This window comes from Podarcis bocagei (genome assembly GCF_964188305.1).
Source record: "Podarcis bocagei genome assembly, chromosome: Z".
Lineage (NCBI taxonomy): Eukaryota > Metazoa > Chordata > Lepidosauria > Squamata > Lacertidae > Podarcis > Podarcis bocagei.
Window position 1 is genome coordinate 25635957 of NC_138140.1, and position 17378 is coordinate 25653334.

At 44.6% G+C, this 17378-nt stretch overlaps 1 protein-coding gene across 1 annotated transcript in view; it reads left to right on the top strand.

Annotated features, from left to right (window-relative positions):
- Positions 1 to 9372, top strand: part of LOC308578800 (uncharacterized protein) — an 85201-nt gene extending 75829 nt beyond the window's left edge. The window contains exon 6 of the transcript XR_014004105.1: positions 9211 to 9372. The gene's annotated coding sequence lies outside the window, so the exon portion shown is untranslated. The remainder of the gene's footprint in view (positions 1 to 9210) is intronic.
- The last annotated feature ends 8006 nt before the right edge of the window (positions 9373 to 17378 follow it).

The following is a 17378-nucleotide window of genomic DNA, read 5'->3' on the forward strand; positions in this document are numbered from 1 at the left end:
TGGAGGGACTTTTGGCCCAGCAGGAAAATGAGCCTTTGGATCTTATAAATGAACTTGGAAAAAAACAGATTTGGAAAGATAAAGTTTGGATTGAACTGGAAATGGGGGGTTGGACTGACCCCGCTTTGCAGGGGTGGTTGGACTTTCCGAGTTTGGTAATGGGCCATCAGAGGTTTGGAGTTGTTGGGACTTTCAATTTTGGAGGGAATTTGAAATATGTTCTTAAACATCACATGGAGCTTAGTCTGGACTGTGAGAAAAGGGCTGATTTGCTGAAAAGGGTCAAAAACACTACTAAGCTGGAGTTCCCGCGAGTGAAAGGAAAATATGAAGAAGAGCTGCGAAAGGGACATGGAAGAGATTTAAAGGCCTCAGATATAAGAGCACCAGGTTAATGTGCCAGACTAATGGGACAAAAAAAGACTGACAATCCCGGGACCGGGGTGAGGGGACGCTGGAAGAAGATTGGATTGCTTTTATTTTATTGTATCTTTTTTATATTAGTACTACTAGAAATGTTTTATGAATTTTGGGAAAATGCTGAGATGAAATTACTTGGCTCTTGTAAAAATGTCTAAAGAATTTGGCAAAAAGGTAATGGTTATGAGAAGTTGGCAAAAAAGACTTAAGTTTTAAGCTTTAAGGTCGTTTTTATAAGACAAGATGATAATAGAGTAAGGTAACGTAATGATAAAATATTATGAATTATGGAAAGGATTTGCTGTGACAATTATTAATTAAGATACAAGAGATGGGAGGAGGAGGAGGTCATGGAAAAAAGGTAACGGAAATTGGAGAATTTGAAAGTGATGGTTTTCTTTTCTTTTTTTTCTTTTTGTGTTTTTGTCTTTTTTTCTCTTTCTGTGTAAATTGCAAATTTTTTTGTGTTTCAATAAATATTATTTAAAAAAATGGAAGAGAAGGGAAGTCCCTTTATGAAGAATATTATGATTTTAAAATTACATTTTTTTTCTTTTTTGTGTACAGTAATATTTGTCGATCTATGATAATAACAATTACGAATATAATCTGAAAATAAAGAAAATATAGAATTGTAAGATGTAAAGCTATGATGTAAAGATATATTTGTGAGTGATAAAGAGGTGGGGGAGAAGACACCTGCCCTCCCAGATGAACCAGTTTCCCACCTTCCTAGCATTTGTATGTAGCTATGAAATGAAGTGTATAGGTACTTGTCTCTTTTTTTCAGAGAAATTAGTCTGCTCCCCACTTTCAATGTCTGGACTTGCTCACTCCTGGAACAATTCTTGCAGATACCCATAACTCTAATTCTCTTCTAGCCCAACCTTCCTCAACTTATACTATCCAGATGTTTAGGACTTCAACTCCCATCATCCCTGGCTATTTTCCATGCTGACTGGTGATTATGGGAATTGTAGTCCAAAACAATGGAAAGGTGCCAGGTTGGGGAAACCTAGAATCATAGAATCATAGAGTTGGAAGAGACCACAAGGGCCATCGAGTCCAACCCCCTGCCAAGCAGGAAACACCATCAGAGCACTCCTGACATATGGTTGTCAAGCCTCTGCTTAAAGACCTCCAAGGTAGGAGACTCCACCACACTCCTTGGCAGCAAATTCCACTGTCGAACAGCTCTTACTGTCAGGAAGTTCTTCCTATTCTAGTCTGACATGCCATCATTCATTCCCCTTTATTATAAAGTACTGAGGTCTGGCAGCAAACTAGGAGGCAGCCTTTATAAAAGCTCCAGTGTTTGGGGGTCTCTATGGTATTCAGGCAAGCTTCAAATATACTGCCTTAATTTTTAAAATGTCACCAATCCCTAGAAAACATAACTCAGCAGAATTTGCCTGGTTAAATTCTAAACGGTTTAATAAAAATGGGCTTTAAGAATATGGGGGTTTATGGTAATGAGGCTCTGCAAAACTCAGTGAGGCAAACAGTCGTGCAGAAAGATGATGGGATCGTAAAGGGTTTGTTAAAGGTTCAGCAGATACATTTTTATTCCTTGAGCCAACTGGTTTGTTAGCTTAGCAAGCTCTGGATTGGTATCAAACCCTTGGAGCCAAATCCTTAGCATGTTTACAGAGATTAAAGTCCCAGTAAGTTCAATGTGATTTACTAAAAATATTAGCTATGCACAAGTAGGGATGGAAAGAGATATTTGGTCCAGTTTGCATTTTAATATGAACCTAACTTGAAACAATACATGGACCAGAACACAAGTACCCTTTGATATTCACACTTCTCCAAATTTTTTGGTGTAATTCTCTGCAAAAAACAAACAAAAACAACACACACACCCAGACAAAAATGTGTATTTGTTAGCAGAAAGGATGCGTGAAAACGCAAATATTCATGAAAGGACATACAATAGTTTAATTTGTTAGGAGAAATAATTTGCAAAAAATGTGTGCACTAGGTTTGTGAGCGACCATTTTAAATTTCCAGTGCAAGTGTGCATTGATACAACACTGGAGAAACTCAATATTGATGTGCATGCGTGCTTGTGGATGTGTTTCGTTTGGTCCAATCTTTTACAAATGTGTATGAATGCACGTAGACATAAGGATTGCTTCCCCCTGCCATGTACATCAATGCACATCTGAAGACTGGAAATGGAGAGAAGGAGAAAAGTAACAGAACAACTGAAGAAATGGAAAGCTGCACATGCAGGATTATTGGAATGAGGTTAATGTTGGAATTGGGTGTGGTTTTTTTCTTTGTGGGGGGAACACCATGTAACAATCCCTTAAAAAACGGTTCTTTGGGGAAAACAAAACCAGGTGATTTGGGATTTCAAAATGCAGGGAGAAATTAAGTTGCAGAGAATACAATCTCAGAAACACTTCTAGGGTGATCACAGCTCCTGTATTACAGAGAACAGCCCTTTATTCAAAGTGCTGTCAGCCCTCTATTTGAAGGAATCCTCTGTTTGAAGGATAATCTTGTCCAAGTCCATTTTGATATAAAGAACAGTAAGACCACACTGCAGGTTTTTGAAGCAGTACATGCATGGATAGCAGATGGGGCAAGCATATAGGCCATCTCTTCACAGTCTTCCCCACTGTGAAGTATTGTTTTTCTATTTAAATTATGGCAATTATTTCTAAATCTGCATCTAATGCATGTAAATTAGCAAATGCAAACCAGTGTCCTATTTTGCCCTCTTTTTCTTTCTTTTCTCTTCTCTTCTCTTTTCTTTTCTTTCTTTCTTTCTTTCTTTCTTTCTTTCTTTCTTTCTTTCTTTCTTTCTTTTTGCAATATCTAAATAGTCACTGGATTCAGGAAAAGGAAGAAAGTTGGATATGCATCAAAATGCACAGTTCCAGTCCATCTGGCCACCTGTACTAAAATGCATACTGCATTAGCTTTGAAGAGTCCTTTGTGGACTGAGCATACATGGTCCATTGCAGAACACCAGGTTGTACCCCAGTGTTAGGCTCTGCCATTCCTGTTTTATGGCCTGGAATCCCTGGCAAGGTTTGTCTGTTTGACAGCCATTCCCTGATTGCATGCTCCTGACTGCTCTCGTATGCAGAATGTACGATCACCAATAAAAGGGTTTACTTCAATTGATTACAGATGCTCTTTTTAATGTCCCTACGGATACTATATTCACAGCAGTTTAGTGTTTGCAGGCTAGACTTGATCGATACAGTTCTAAGCTCAAAGCTATTTTGTGTAATGATGAGCACTTTGAAACAACACACTTGTTCTTCTGGCAAAATAAAGATTTTAATAGGTCCTCAAATCACAGACATGAGCTGAGAGCTATGGGACTGTTAATTAGAAGATACTTGCCTAGCCAAAAAGTTCATACACTTAACCAATGATGGTAACACCATCACAGAGGTCACATTTACTAGAGATGGCTGTTGCGCTCAGGACCTCTTTTGTGGGTTTCCAACAGGCATTTGCTTGACCACTGGGAGGAAGAACAGAGAACCTATTATTTCATCCACCTTTGACTGTAGCCCCATCCACCACTGGGATGTGTCCCCTGGAAGGTTGCCCTCAAGAGAATAATGCCCATGGTTTGAAAAATGTTCCCCACTTCTGCTATGCACTGCAGGAAGAAGTACAGTGGTACTTAATTCATTCCGGAGGTCCGTACTTAACTTGAAACTGTTCTTAACATGAAGCACCACTTTAGCTAATGGGGCCTCCTGCTGCTGCCATGCCGCCAGAGCATGATTTCTGTTCTCATCCTGAAGCAAAGTTCTTAACCTGAAGCACTATTTCTGGGTTAGTGGAGTCTGTAACCTGAAGCATATGTAACCTGAAGCGTATGTAACCCAAGGTACCACTGTACTTTGTATACCTGAAGGAGCGTCTCCACCCCCATCGTTCTGCCCAGGCGCTGAGGTCCAGCGCCGAGGGCCTTCTGGCGGTTCCCTCATTGCGAGAAGCAAAGCTACAGGGAACCAGGCAGAGGGCCTTTTCGGTAGTGGCGCCCGCCCTGTGGAACGCCCTCCCATCAGATGTCAAAACGATAAACAACTACCTGACATTCAGAAGACATCTTAAGGCAGCCCTGTTCAGGGAAGTTTTTAATGTATGATATTTTAGTGTTTTTTGGTTTTCGTAGAAGCCGCCCAGAGTGGCTGGGGAAGCCCAGCCAGATGGGCGGGGTACAAATAATAAATTATTATTATTATTATTATTATTATTTGTTTTGTCTATTCTGAATCTTCCAACATTCCACTTGATTGGAAGGCCTTGATTTCTAGTATGAGGGAGGGAGGAAAACATATCTCTGTCCACTTTATTCACACAATGCACAGAGGCAGATCTACTATGAAACTAATGAAGCTTCAGCTTCAGGGCTCCTAATCCCAGAGAGGCCCCAGAAGCGACTTTAGTCCACATTGGTTAAGAATTTTGGGTCTAGTAGAGTCACATTGATTTGAGTCACATTCATTAATTTTTTTGGTATATTTTTCAACAGTCCCAAAGTTTGTGGTGATGGAACAACCTCGCTGAAGAAGATAACAGTGGTTACCAAGACCTTGTTGCTGGTGGTGAAGCCCCCCCCCCTCCAATCACTTCATGTTTGCTTACATTGAGTTGCATTAACCACACTGAACATCAGCAAACATGGCGACCTCACTGCTCATTGCTATCCTTAGATCTCTCACATCTCCCACCATATCCTGGTGTCAGGATGCTGTCAGTGGTTCCCAACTGGTTGCCTAGGAAAGTACAAAGACAAGGAAAAGTTTCTTACAGTCCTTTTTTATTTCAAACTTTACAGAGAGAGGCTATAGAACGTAGCCTCTTGGATAATGGCATTGTCCTGAGTGAATTCCCCCCCATCTCTCCCACTTCCTCATTCATCACCTCTATGGATGCTGCTACATGCCCTCTGTCTTTGAGCTCTTTGCTCTCCTACTTTCAAGGCTCGCCGGGTTCTGGGGGATAGAGGGTCTGATAGGCTTTCTAATGACAACGTGTCAGCTGGGTGTTGCTCTGGTTCTCAAACGATTTCCCAACGTTTCCCCTCATCTGCCTCTGAGCTGCTATCTCCCTCAAACCCTTGTTGTAAATCTATACTGTCTCCGTCGTCTTCCTCCCTGGAAGGGTCAAGATGTGGAGCTGGTGTGCTGGTCCAGGGGGGAGGTTAACGTGGGCGAGGTCCAGGACCTGAGTCGAGGGTTGGCAGACAGTCCTATACGGGCGAAGCGGGGTCCACAGTGAGGAGCAGGGCAAGGACAGGAACTCTGGGGGAACCAGACTGGGTGCTGGCCGAAACAACTCTTCAACGAGATTGCTCCCGCAACCTGGGACCGGGCTGACTGGCCTTTATCTTCTCTGAGGCCAGGGGCGGTCCTGGCCCCCAGGAGACCCGCCTCTCCTGGCCTTAAGGCGAGCACTCCTCCTGGGAGAAACCAGTTCCCTCCGCCTCTCTGCCCTGAGCCTCTGCTGTTCAGGAGAGGCTGAAGGGTTACTGGACCCAGGGGGAGACTCACCTGTAGGCACTGAGTCCTCAACCACCTCCGGAGCCAGAGTGGATTCACCTGGTGCCTGCTCCTGAGGATCCGGCACAGGTGCAGGCGCTTCAGAATCAAGGCCCTGCCCCAGTTCAGCTGGCCCTGGAGGCGGGGACTCCTGTGCAGGCTGGGATTCCTCCTGTTCAGCCTCTGAATCGGATTCCCAGGCCATCACAGCTGGTCTCCACCATTCCTCTTCTGCCCAGTCCCTGACACCTGGGCACATCTGAAGATTAAGTCTAGACCCACAGTCCCTCTGATAGTTTCCATGACCAACTCTTCTGGGGTGCGGTCATTTAGGATGCCTAGAAAGTTTACTTCTGTGTTGTTACTGGGATGTACATTTATGCTGTCCATGTGAGAGCAGCTGAAATCACCCATTACTCCAGCACTTCCTCTTTTGGATTGCTCCTTCCTTATCTCAAGATCATCTTGGGCATTTTGGTCAGGCTGATGATAGTACATCCCCAGTAGTTAATTATTCATGGAGCCCAGTATCACCACCCACAGCAATTCTGTGGAGGACTCTGCCCCCTTTGGGATTTCTAGGTTATAGGACTCTATATCCTGTTAGAGGTACAGACCAACACCACTTCCAGTACATCCTTTCTTGTCCTTGCTGTAGAGTAGGATTTGGGAACCTTTGGTGTTCCAGAAGTTGCTGAACTATAACTCCCATCACCCTAGACCATTATCATGCTTTCTGGGGCTGCTGGATTAGACAGGCCGGCTGGCTCTTCTTATGTTCTCGCATTCTTATGGACTCAGTCCAGCCAAGCAAAAGCTCTCAAGTAGGAGTAGGTGGTCTGGGAAGAGAGAATATGGCCTTATGAGATTCCCCAGCATTGGAATTGGCCTGAGGTTTCCTACTCCTAATCTAAGTAGTCTTCCCTGTAATGCCATTAAATCTAGAGCCTAATGTATCACTGTTGTGTAATACACAATCACTTGCTTCAGGTACCAAAAGGATACAGGCCTCAAAATATATTGGCCATTGGAATCCAATAGTTTCTGTCACACTTTTTAAGACTTGGAGTAACTTCCATAGTTACACAAAATGTTGCAACAGTGTTTAGCTTCAGAGTGCCTTTTTACTAATGTAGTTGCATTAGTTCACAGCAGTCTTCAGACCTTAGGATAATACAGGGCAATCCTGTACATGTCTACTCAGACATAAGCACCACTGATTTCAGTGGGATGTACTACCAGGTAAGTGTGTATAGCAGGGGTCGGCAACCTAAGGCCCATGGGCCAGAAGCGGCCCGCGAAGGTTGTTTAACCGACCCATGAGCCGCCCCTGAACCGAGCCCCCTGTTCACGCGCTGTGCTAAACTGGTGCAGCACGGCACGGGGATTCGCTTCCGCAGTGCTGAAAATCATGTCTCCACATGCACAGATGCCGGAAAATGCAGGCATGTGCATGATCCGGCCCATGGAGGGATCTCTGTGGGACCTATCTGGCCCAGGCACGATAAACCTTGCTGACCCCTGGTGTATAGGCTCACAGTCTTAGGTTGCAGTCATATGCACTTACTTGGGAGCAGGACCCATTGAACTGAGTGGGCTGACTGCTTCTAAATAAACATTGAAAATGAGGAACCAACAACCCATTGTTCATAATCAGTCATAGCTTTTTGTCAATTTCCAATTCAATTCATAATTAGGCAAGAAATAAAAATAACAATTCAAGTGAAGTAAGTGTTTTATGTTCTCCAGCATATTGTATTGTATTTTAAGTCCATAATACATTTCTCCATATTATGGACCACAGTGTGTGTGTGTGTGTGTGTGTGTGTTTGATGTATGATATGATGCATGTTAGATATATACTTGGTTGTGCCTAGTTTTATGCTTTCCCTGCTGTAGCCTAGAAAACACCCCCAAAGCTCTAGATTCTGGGCAGCGGTTCTTTCATTGGATCTTGTGGGATGGTTGCTATCCAAACCAATTTATCACCCAAGGATTAACAGTGGACTGACTTTTTCTGGTGTTTTGTTCTGGAACTACAATGCACCGAATACAAGTGCACCGCACTGGTAAACTTTGGCTTCTATCTCCTCTGAGCAGGGTGATATACAGCTTACGTTATTCATTCCAGCCAAGCCCCAAAGCTGCAGTGCTTAACAGTTGAAAATTAATGCAAATGCCATTTGTATTTTGCTTACAAGACAAATTGTATCTGAATAATTTAAATGGTTTTTCACCCCTCAAGGCATCACACGTTCTCAAAACAATCCTCTTTTTTATTGTTTCATCGTATGCATGTAAGTGACTCTAAATTACAAATATTGATGCTCTAATTTCTTTTTAAAATAACTGCCAGTGGGGGCCTGGGTGATTGAATCCAATTCTTCTTCATAGTTAAATATTCTTTTTATTATTGCAGATTTCCACTGAGGGGGTCTGGCACTGATGAACTAAGAGGTGTTTTTCAGCCTTTCAGAGCTGCTCTAATACATCTTTAGTGCCACAGTGACTTTTTCCACCTGCAAATAAAAGGACTGGAAAGAGATATCAGTGGCTGTGACAGATGTCCTGGTCTTTAATTGTGGTAGCCTTTCCAATGCCCTTTCCCAGTAGGCACAATTTTTTTGCTGTTTGTAGACTTAAACCATCTCCCCACCCAGCCACCCACCCTGCCATATCCCCCAAATCCTCTGTCCATCCGCCTTTACCATTCTTGCTGCTTTTCTTTGTATGGAGTATGGGGGTGGCTGAGCTGAAGTATCTCCCCCTGCCCCATCTCTGAAAGGAAAATAGGTAGCTGCATTGCATTGAGTAAGGCTGTTGACTAATTATTGTCCATTTAACTTGCTATTGCCTACACTGACTGGCAGCTGCTCTGTAGGGTCTCAGGAAGGTTCATCAAATCTGGCCCTCTTTGAAAAAAGTTTGGGTACCCCTGCTCTAACATGAAGTGATTTCACTCTGATATGTGCTACTATAATTGTGTATCATGACACCTGGAGGCCCTGCAGAGATTCAGTCTCCTGAACTACAACAGCCTGAAGGGGAGATCTTTTGGCAGGGATGTGCCATGGATAGATAAGTTACATTCTGGTCACTCCAAAAGCTGAGCCTATGAGCTCAACCGCACTTCCTTCAATGTCTGAGCAGTTGTTGTTGTGGATGAGCCCTGTGTGTGTGATGCATTGCATGTGGAATTATTGTTTTGGGGTTGTGGGTGGGGTTATTGTTTCTTAATCACTGTTTTAATTGTACTGTGTTTTGCTAGATGTTGCTGAGGTCATTCCAAGGACATTGTCTCCAATCCAGATAATGATGGGTCTCTAGATCAGAAGGACTTGCTGCAAAGTTCATAGAAGATGTTAGCAGTCACTTAACAGATGGGGAGAGAAATCAAGGTAACACCTTACTGACCAAAACAGAATAAAAATTGAAGGGAAAGGAACAGAGACTTTTTGTCTTTCTTAGTTCAGGCCTTGTATATAGAAACAATTAGGGAGGGTGGTGGAATTGCTGTAAGTGGACTGAGCATCAAACTGGCGCATAGACTGTTTGTTTGCTCTCTTTGCAAAAGGAGTCTTGCTTGCAGCAACTTTCTTCAGAGTCTGATACCAGTTGCTCTTGTCTTTTAGAATTTTTCAGATATGACATTTGTTTCCATACGATTTAGTCAGCTACAGTCATAATCGTTTGATCTTAACTGTCTGCTGAGTACTGCTGAAATGTCTATTAACTTTAACTTCTGCCCTATTGATTCACTGCTGAGGCGATTATGTTAGCCATTAATCACCATTAACATTCACTGCGTTATTGTTGACTTTCCTCTCCCTTTTCTGCCCTTAGCCAGACACACAGAGAAAGTACAGTCAAAGGCTCACATCTTAATGCGAATCTATAATATTTATTAATGTAGCAAAAAATAGGCTTTATTTGTATTTTGTGGATATTAAAATGAGATTGGTGCATATACCGTATTTTTCGCTCTATAAGACGCAACAGACCACAAGACGCACCTAGTTTTTGGAGGAGGAAAACAAGAAAAAAAATATTCTGAATCTCAGAAGCCAGAACAGCAAGAGGGATCGCTGCGCAGTGAAAGCAGCAATCCCTCTTGCTGTTCTGGCTTCTGTGATAGCTGCGCAGCCTGCATTCGCTCCATAAGACGCACACACATTCCCCCTTACTTTTTAGGAGGGAAAAAGTGAGTCTTATAGAGCAAAAAATACGGTATATTGTAAAAGTGATATTACATTATTATTATAATACTATAACAACTGGTTAATTTTTGTTTCATCCTGTTTATGCTTATTACTTCTCATTATTAATTCATGCAAAAATACAATTGCATTTATTTTTGTTTGGTTTTCTGGGCAAAGTGTGTCATTGGGTTGGGGGACAGAATTATAAGCACACCCTGAAACCTACACCTTGAACAATGCGAACTGATTTTTTGGGACTGTGGTGCGTCACTTGCTTGCTTGACAATATAAGCTGTTAATATGTTAGCTAGCTGATAAGAAAAAAAAATGGCAAAGACTAGTAACTTGGGCAAAAGAGATCTGTCACCTCCTCTACCTCATTTGAACAGACAGTAATCCTGAGGCCTACATACCTCAACATACTTCATATCTTCAGCTAGGATTACATTATGTTTTCATTTTTTATGCTGATTCCAGAACTGTCTGAAAACTCAGTAAGCCAGTAATTGCTCATTGGCTTACTGAGTTTTCAGACAGTTCGGGAATCAGCATAAAAAACATAAACAATAATGTTATTCTGAGAAAGCTAAAGGAGCAGATAAGGGATAGTTTAAAATAACTAAGTGAAAACTGAAGTGAAATGGTATGTGTGATGAGATCACTGAAAAGTAATCTTAACCAGTACTAAGAATAAGATTACATCTCTAGCAAGAAGACATTCAACCAAAGTTACACAGGGAAAACAGCATCAGAAGTACACAACCAAATGGGGCACTGCCTACCTCAGTGAACGTCATGTCACTTTGACTAGTTGCTAAACAACATATTGACCCTTTTGGGTGGTTGGCAAACACTGGGAACAGAACTAACCTCTTAGGTCACAAACTGAATGATCCCTGCTGTTGAACTTCAAACAACTGGGAGGCCTGCCATTCAAGAAACCCTTTACACAGATTTTCCCAGAGACTGCGGCAGAGACATCCCCAGTGATCTGCTTGTTACCAGCACCAGTGATCCAGCAATGTGACATGTGAAACCAAACACGTACCACTAGAAGTCAAGCTTCATTTATGAGTAAATATCTAAGTTCTGTAAATAAAATGAGAAGTCTTTAATGATGACTTTGCACATAATTACCTCCTAAATTATTTTGAGAATGACTTTATTTACTGCATTTAGAAAGCAGTAATCATAATGGAGTTTACTGAGCATGATCCCATTTTATCCTCCACCCCCCGCACCTAATTGTGATAGAATGTTGTTGCTCTCTCCTCTCCCACACACCCTTTCCCCATGAAGTTGAGCAAGTAGTACATGAAACAGAAGGAGCATCTTGAAAAGATTCAGAAAACACAGTCGTAAGTCCAGTAATATCCAACCAACCCGATTACTTCCTTCTTCCTGCCCATATTCAGTGCCGGATTTATGTATAAGCTATAAACAAGCTATAGCTTAGGGTCCCACTCTCTTGGGGGCCTCCAAAAAATTTAAAGGAAAAAAAACACTGGATGTACATTTCCAAAATATAAGATAAGTTCAACAATTACTTTGAGAAAATACATATTTTGTTATGTGCAAATGGCTTTAGATATCTATTAGGTCCATAAATTACCATATAGCATATATTCAACACAAAAAACAGTGACAATTTGTTGTTGTCAAAGGACAGCTGGACATTTAAAGGGCCCCATTACCTTCAGTGGCTTAGGGCCTCATCAAACCTAAATTCGGCCCTGCCCATACTCACCATGGTTGTCTTTGCATCTGAAGAAGTTGTCTTTGGTTGTCTTTGGTATCTGAAGAAGTGTGCATGCACACGAAAGCTCATACCAAGAACTAACTTAGTTGGTCTTTAAGGTGCTACTGGAAAGAATTTTTTTATTTTGACTATGGCAGACCAACACGGCTACCTATCTGTATTTGCATCTAAGTTAGTTTTTATTTATTTATCTGAAACATTTTTACCCCACTGTAGCTGAAACGTCTCCCAGAGTGGCATACAAAGACCAACAAGCCAGACCCTCCATGTGTCCCTATTTTCCAGGGATGTCCCTGATATAGAGAAGCCATCCTGGTTTCTCATTTGATCCTGGAATGTCCCGCTTTTCCTTAGTATGTCCCTATTTTCATCGGAGATATGTTGGACGGTATGGAGTTATCTGACCCCCAGCCATCTGAAGGCAATCCTGTATACAGAAGGGTTTTTTTTAAATGTTTACTGTGTTACTATGTTATTGTCTATGTTGGAAGCTACCCAGAGTGGCTGGGGCAACCCAATCAGATGGGGGCGGGGTATAAATAGTAAAAATATCATGGGCATCCCTATTTTCATTAGAGAAAGGTTGGAGAAAGGTTGAACAAGCTTGCAATCTAAATATATACAACAAAAAGGGTTTGGGGAGAGGGGTTGGGTGGGGATGCAAGCCCAGGCACCAGTTCTCATGACCACCAATTGGAGAGAGCCCAAGACATAGCAAATGATTGAAGGCAGTGATGTTAGAAGCCCACAAGAATCTCTCTCCTGGACTCTCTGAGATGTTCAGTGAATGTGAATGGGGGAGGGAGTTGGATTGCAATATCACCCCACCCCCCATACATGTTCACACTCGTGCAAGTCCCTGCAATTTTTACAAACATTCATGTAGGGCTCACAAAGTTCACAACTAGAAATGAAAAAAAAACACAACAGAATCTGTTGTACAGTAGATTACGCAACTTGTTGCACAATGGGTTTTCACTAGCTCAACTGCTGTATTGGATTCCTCTCTTGCCAAACATTAAAACTTGCCCGTCAGCTAGCACAAGAGCAAACAGAGAATGTTGGATAGAGCCCTAACTGTTGTATGTTCAGCATTAGCGGATTATATTGTGGACTGGGATATTTTTGGTACTTTTAATTATCGTTACATTTATTGTCCCACTGTTCCACCACGGAGCTCAAGGTAGCATGCATGATTCCCCTCCTCCTCTCCTTTTAAGAAATGCAACTGTCAGGAGCGAGTCAGCAGTAAATCACACCAAGCAAGCTGATTAGCTAAAACAGGATCTGCACAGCAGTGTCAGATCTAATGAGCACAGCAACTCATTTTTAATAGGTCTTGCCCCCATGAAGCAGTTGCTGAGACGGAAGGCCCCTGCCTCCCCACAGCAGTGGCAGAGGAAGAGGGTGAGGAAGTAGACTGCCCCAGGTGCCATCTTTAAGGGGAGTGACAAGAAGGCACCCCATGAGGAGCTTGCCCCGCTGCCCCTGGGCGCAGTGGCGCAAGCCACTGCCATCACGCCACTGCAGCCACGTACGGAGGATCCTCAACTCGCGGTTGCAGTGGCGGTGGAGGGATCCTGCCACCGTCTGTACGGTGCTCGAGTGGCGCCATCGGCAAATCACGCCACGGCACATGTGTGGCGTTGCTACGTACGCCGCATGCTACGTACGCCACATGTACATGCGCCACGGGGCAGTTTGCCCTGCACCGGGTGCCGGTTAGCCTTCCTTCACGCCTGCGCCACAACTGCCTAAGTCCCCTCCTCTCCAGCGTTTTTCCCAGTCAACCTGAGTCTGCTCCTGCGTGAAGCTCCCTTCTCTTCCGCTTGCCCTCTTCATGCCTCTCTTAATCCTGGGAAACCAGGGGAAGAGGAGCTTGTTGCAGCAGGAGGGGGAGGCACCCAAGCTTCTTCACCAGCCAGACTCATCTCTGCCACTTGACCTTCTTCCTTCCCTGCTTCAGCTTCAGCTTCTGATCCTTTACTTCAGTTTGCCACAGACTCTCCCTGCCCCCCACAGCCTTCATGAGATCTCAAATGGCCCCATGAGAGCTTTTAAGCTCTCTGCCTTGCGTGTTTAATTTGTGCAATGTTAGCTGGCTGGCTGGCAAGCACGTAAAACTGCAATCACGCAAGTTAAATGGGCACAAGTTGCAAGTCAACTGTGTTGCAGGGCAAGATTGTGTGTGCACAATTAAGAAATACAGACAGACAGTCTGACTTGATTGACAGATTGGTTGGATATGTATTGATATATATATATTGCTACTCCTGAACTGGGACTGATCACAGTTAATGATCAGCTAATACAATGTTATGAGTTTGGGGTGTGGGGAGGAACTAGAGATCCTTCTAACGCCTAGATCCAGCAAGTGTTGAAACATATGCCAGGCTAGCCTGAGTGATGGGGCATTAAGGGAAACAAAGGAAAGGGGCTCCTTGTGAAACAGCAAATGGGTGGGGCCCCTCCCTCAACTCTTAGATAGTTAGAAGTACAAAGCCTGAGTTCAGAGTTGAGTTGCCCTAGAAGTGATGTGCTACTGGAGAGAGAATCAGAGCAATGTGTCTGAGCTCTGTTTGAATCCAAAGCTGTTGTTATGCAAGAAACTAGATTCTTTTAGAGTGTTAATAATGTGAACCCCTCCATTATAGACACAGGTTGTATATAAAGAAACCATATATCATAAAGACACTACAGCCTCTGCTGTGTGTCATCTCCAAAAGGAACCCTAAACCCAGGGTAAGCTCCTGGAACCCCAGGAATCTTGCACCGCTCAGAGATTGAGGTAGCATGCACAGGGGTGAATGAAGGCAAACCACCAGTTGCGCACGCGTTGCGCCGCTATGTAGGGCGCATGTGCGGCGGCGCTATGTACAGCGCATGCATGTGACACCACACATGCATTGTACGTAGTGGTTTGCTGCCGCTCGAACACCGCATAGACGGTGGCGGGATCCTCCGCTTGAGGCTGCAGCCGCGAATGGAGGATCCTCCACATGTGGCTGGGCGGTGCGATGGCTGCTTGTGCCGCCTCGCCCAGGGTGGCAGGGCAAGCACCCCGCGGGGTGCCTTCTTGTCACCCCCCAGACATGGCACCCAGGGCATACCACCCCCTGCCCCCCCTGCGATGCCACTGAGCATGCAGCAGTATTAATCTGAGTTGCAGGAAGACAACCTTACTTAGAAATAATTTGCTTTAAAGAAGCTTCTTCGTGTTATTGTACATCATTAGCGTTGCCGATTGAATCGTCTAATTGGTTTTCTTTTTTGCCCACCTAGACTCCGTGTTCTGAAATCGGTAGAAACACATTTTAGAAGCCAGGAAATTTAAAGAAGGAAATAAACAGGTTAGAAAGGACTATGATGGGGTGGAAGAATGAAACAATTTCAAAAGGTACCAGGCGGCCACATAAAATGAGCTTGATGGCCATGTCTGACCCTGGGGAGTAAATTGCATATATGCACCATAGCCTGCATGCCGGATTGCTGGAGGGAATGAAACGACTGGGTGCTCATATTGGAAGTTTGCAGGGCCAGCCCAATACATTTTGGCATCTGAAGCAAACTACAAGATGGTGCTCATCCCCAGCAGGGAAGAAGGGGTGAGTGAGTTTCTGCATCCAGAACAAGGGGGAATAAATATCTACACTGGGAACAACAGTGAAAGGAGACCAGCAATACCTCTTATTCACCAAGAGGTCATTGTAGAGGTGGAATGGCAGGGAGCTGCTGAGGAGGCAGTAGATTGGACTTCAAAGGAATATGCTGCAGCTGTTGCTGCAGCAGTAGTGGGAGATGCATTCCTTGGAGGCTAGATCTGCTGCCCTTGTGGATCCTGCTGCCTGAAGCAGTTGCCTCACCTTGCCTAGTGAGGTTTGGAAGACTTCCATACTCAATAAATCAATGGATGCATTGCAGCATGCAACACACAGCTGGCTGATGGAAAGCAGAGGGCCAGGCTTTATTTTCCCAATGAAGTCTAGAATTTTTCAAGGAAAAATGCCCAGGAAGACTCTCCTGCGTGAGTGCCTGAGGGCCCTGCTCCTTCTTGCCACTTACCACCTGGCCTAGGGAGGGCCTGACAGGCCTCACAAGGACTGCTCCTGCCACTTACTATCTGGCCCAGGGTGGGGCCTCACAAGGATGGTTGTTGCCATTGATGCTGCTACTGCCCAGGAGGACCCGGAGGAGTGCAGAGCTCTTTTTAACATGTTTTGTTTTGTTTTTGTTTTTTAATATTTCCCTTTCCCTTTCAATTCTATATATGGGGGTGGGATGGATGTTTGGGTGGGCTGGGGAATTTGTTAGATTTTGATGAATTTGTAATTTTTGCAGTTTTTGTTTGTATTGTTTTATTGTTTTCTGGGTTGTTTTTGTTTTTTGTTTTTATTGTTTTAAGGTTTTATTGTTCTAGGCTGCGAAAGAATAATATTAATTGCCATCAATGGAGGCCACTATGAGGCCTGGGATTGCTACCGTGGAGGGGCGAGGGAGGTATGGCGGTGGGGGCAGATGTTACAGGCGAAGGGGATCGAGATATGGATACGCTCGTACCCTTTCCAATCTGCGCCCCATCCCGAGGGACGAGGGTAGGGTGAGCAAGGATTACTCACCTCCGTCACTGGTGCTGTGCAATGCCAGGTCTATAGGCAATAAAACCGCCACCCTGCGAGATTTCTTTATCTCGCAGGGGGTCGACCTGGCTTGTGTGACGGAGACCTGGGTGCGCGAAGGGGCAACAGTTACCTTACGAGAGATGGCGCCCCCGGGTTTCTCTGTCCTCCACCAGTCGCGGACTGTGGGCCGGGGGGGAGGGGTGGCATTATTAATCCGGGAAGATTGTCCTTTCAGGGCTCTACCATCACCATCGATCCCCGGCATCGAATGTGTTGGCCTAGTGTGGGGCTCCGAGGAGAGCTTGGCTGTCTGGCTGGTGTACCGGCCACCTAGCGCACCAGCAGCCACCCTGTCAGGCCTACTGGAGGCGGTGGCCGGCTGGGCCTTGGAGTTCCCTAACCTATTGGTATTGGGGGACTTCAACATCCATGCTGATGCCACTCCCTCCTCACAGGCTCTGGACCTGGTGTCTTCCATGGCGACACTAGGGCTCTCCCAGTTTGTTTCGGGCCCCACACATCAAGCAGGCCACACGCTGGATTTGATCTTTGGCGTCGGTATAGATGTGATCATGTCTCCTTCGATTAAGGTGCCATGGTCTGATCACTACGCTCTGAAAGCCAGGATTGACTTTCCACCCCCACCCTGCTTAGGTGGCGAGCCAATTTGGGCTCGCCCGCAGAGGCTGATGGACACTGAGAGATTCCGCCAAGCCTTGCGGGACCTTGCTCCCCCTGGCGACTCATTGACTGAGCTTGTTGAGGGCTGGAATGCCCAGCTCCTGGCAGCCATCGATGAGATCGCACCTAAGCGCCCTCTGCGACCCCGCAGAAACCGGGCTCCCTGGTTTACCGAGGA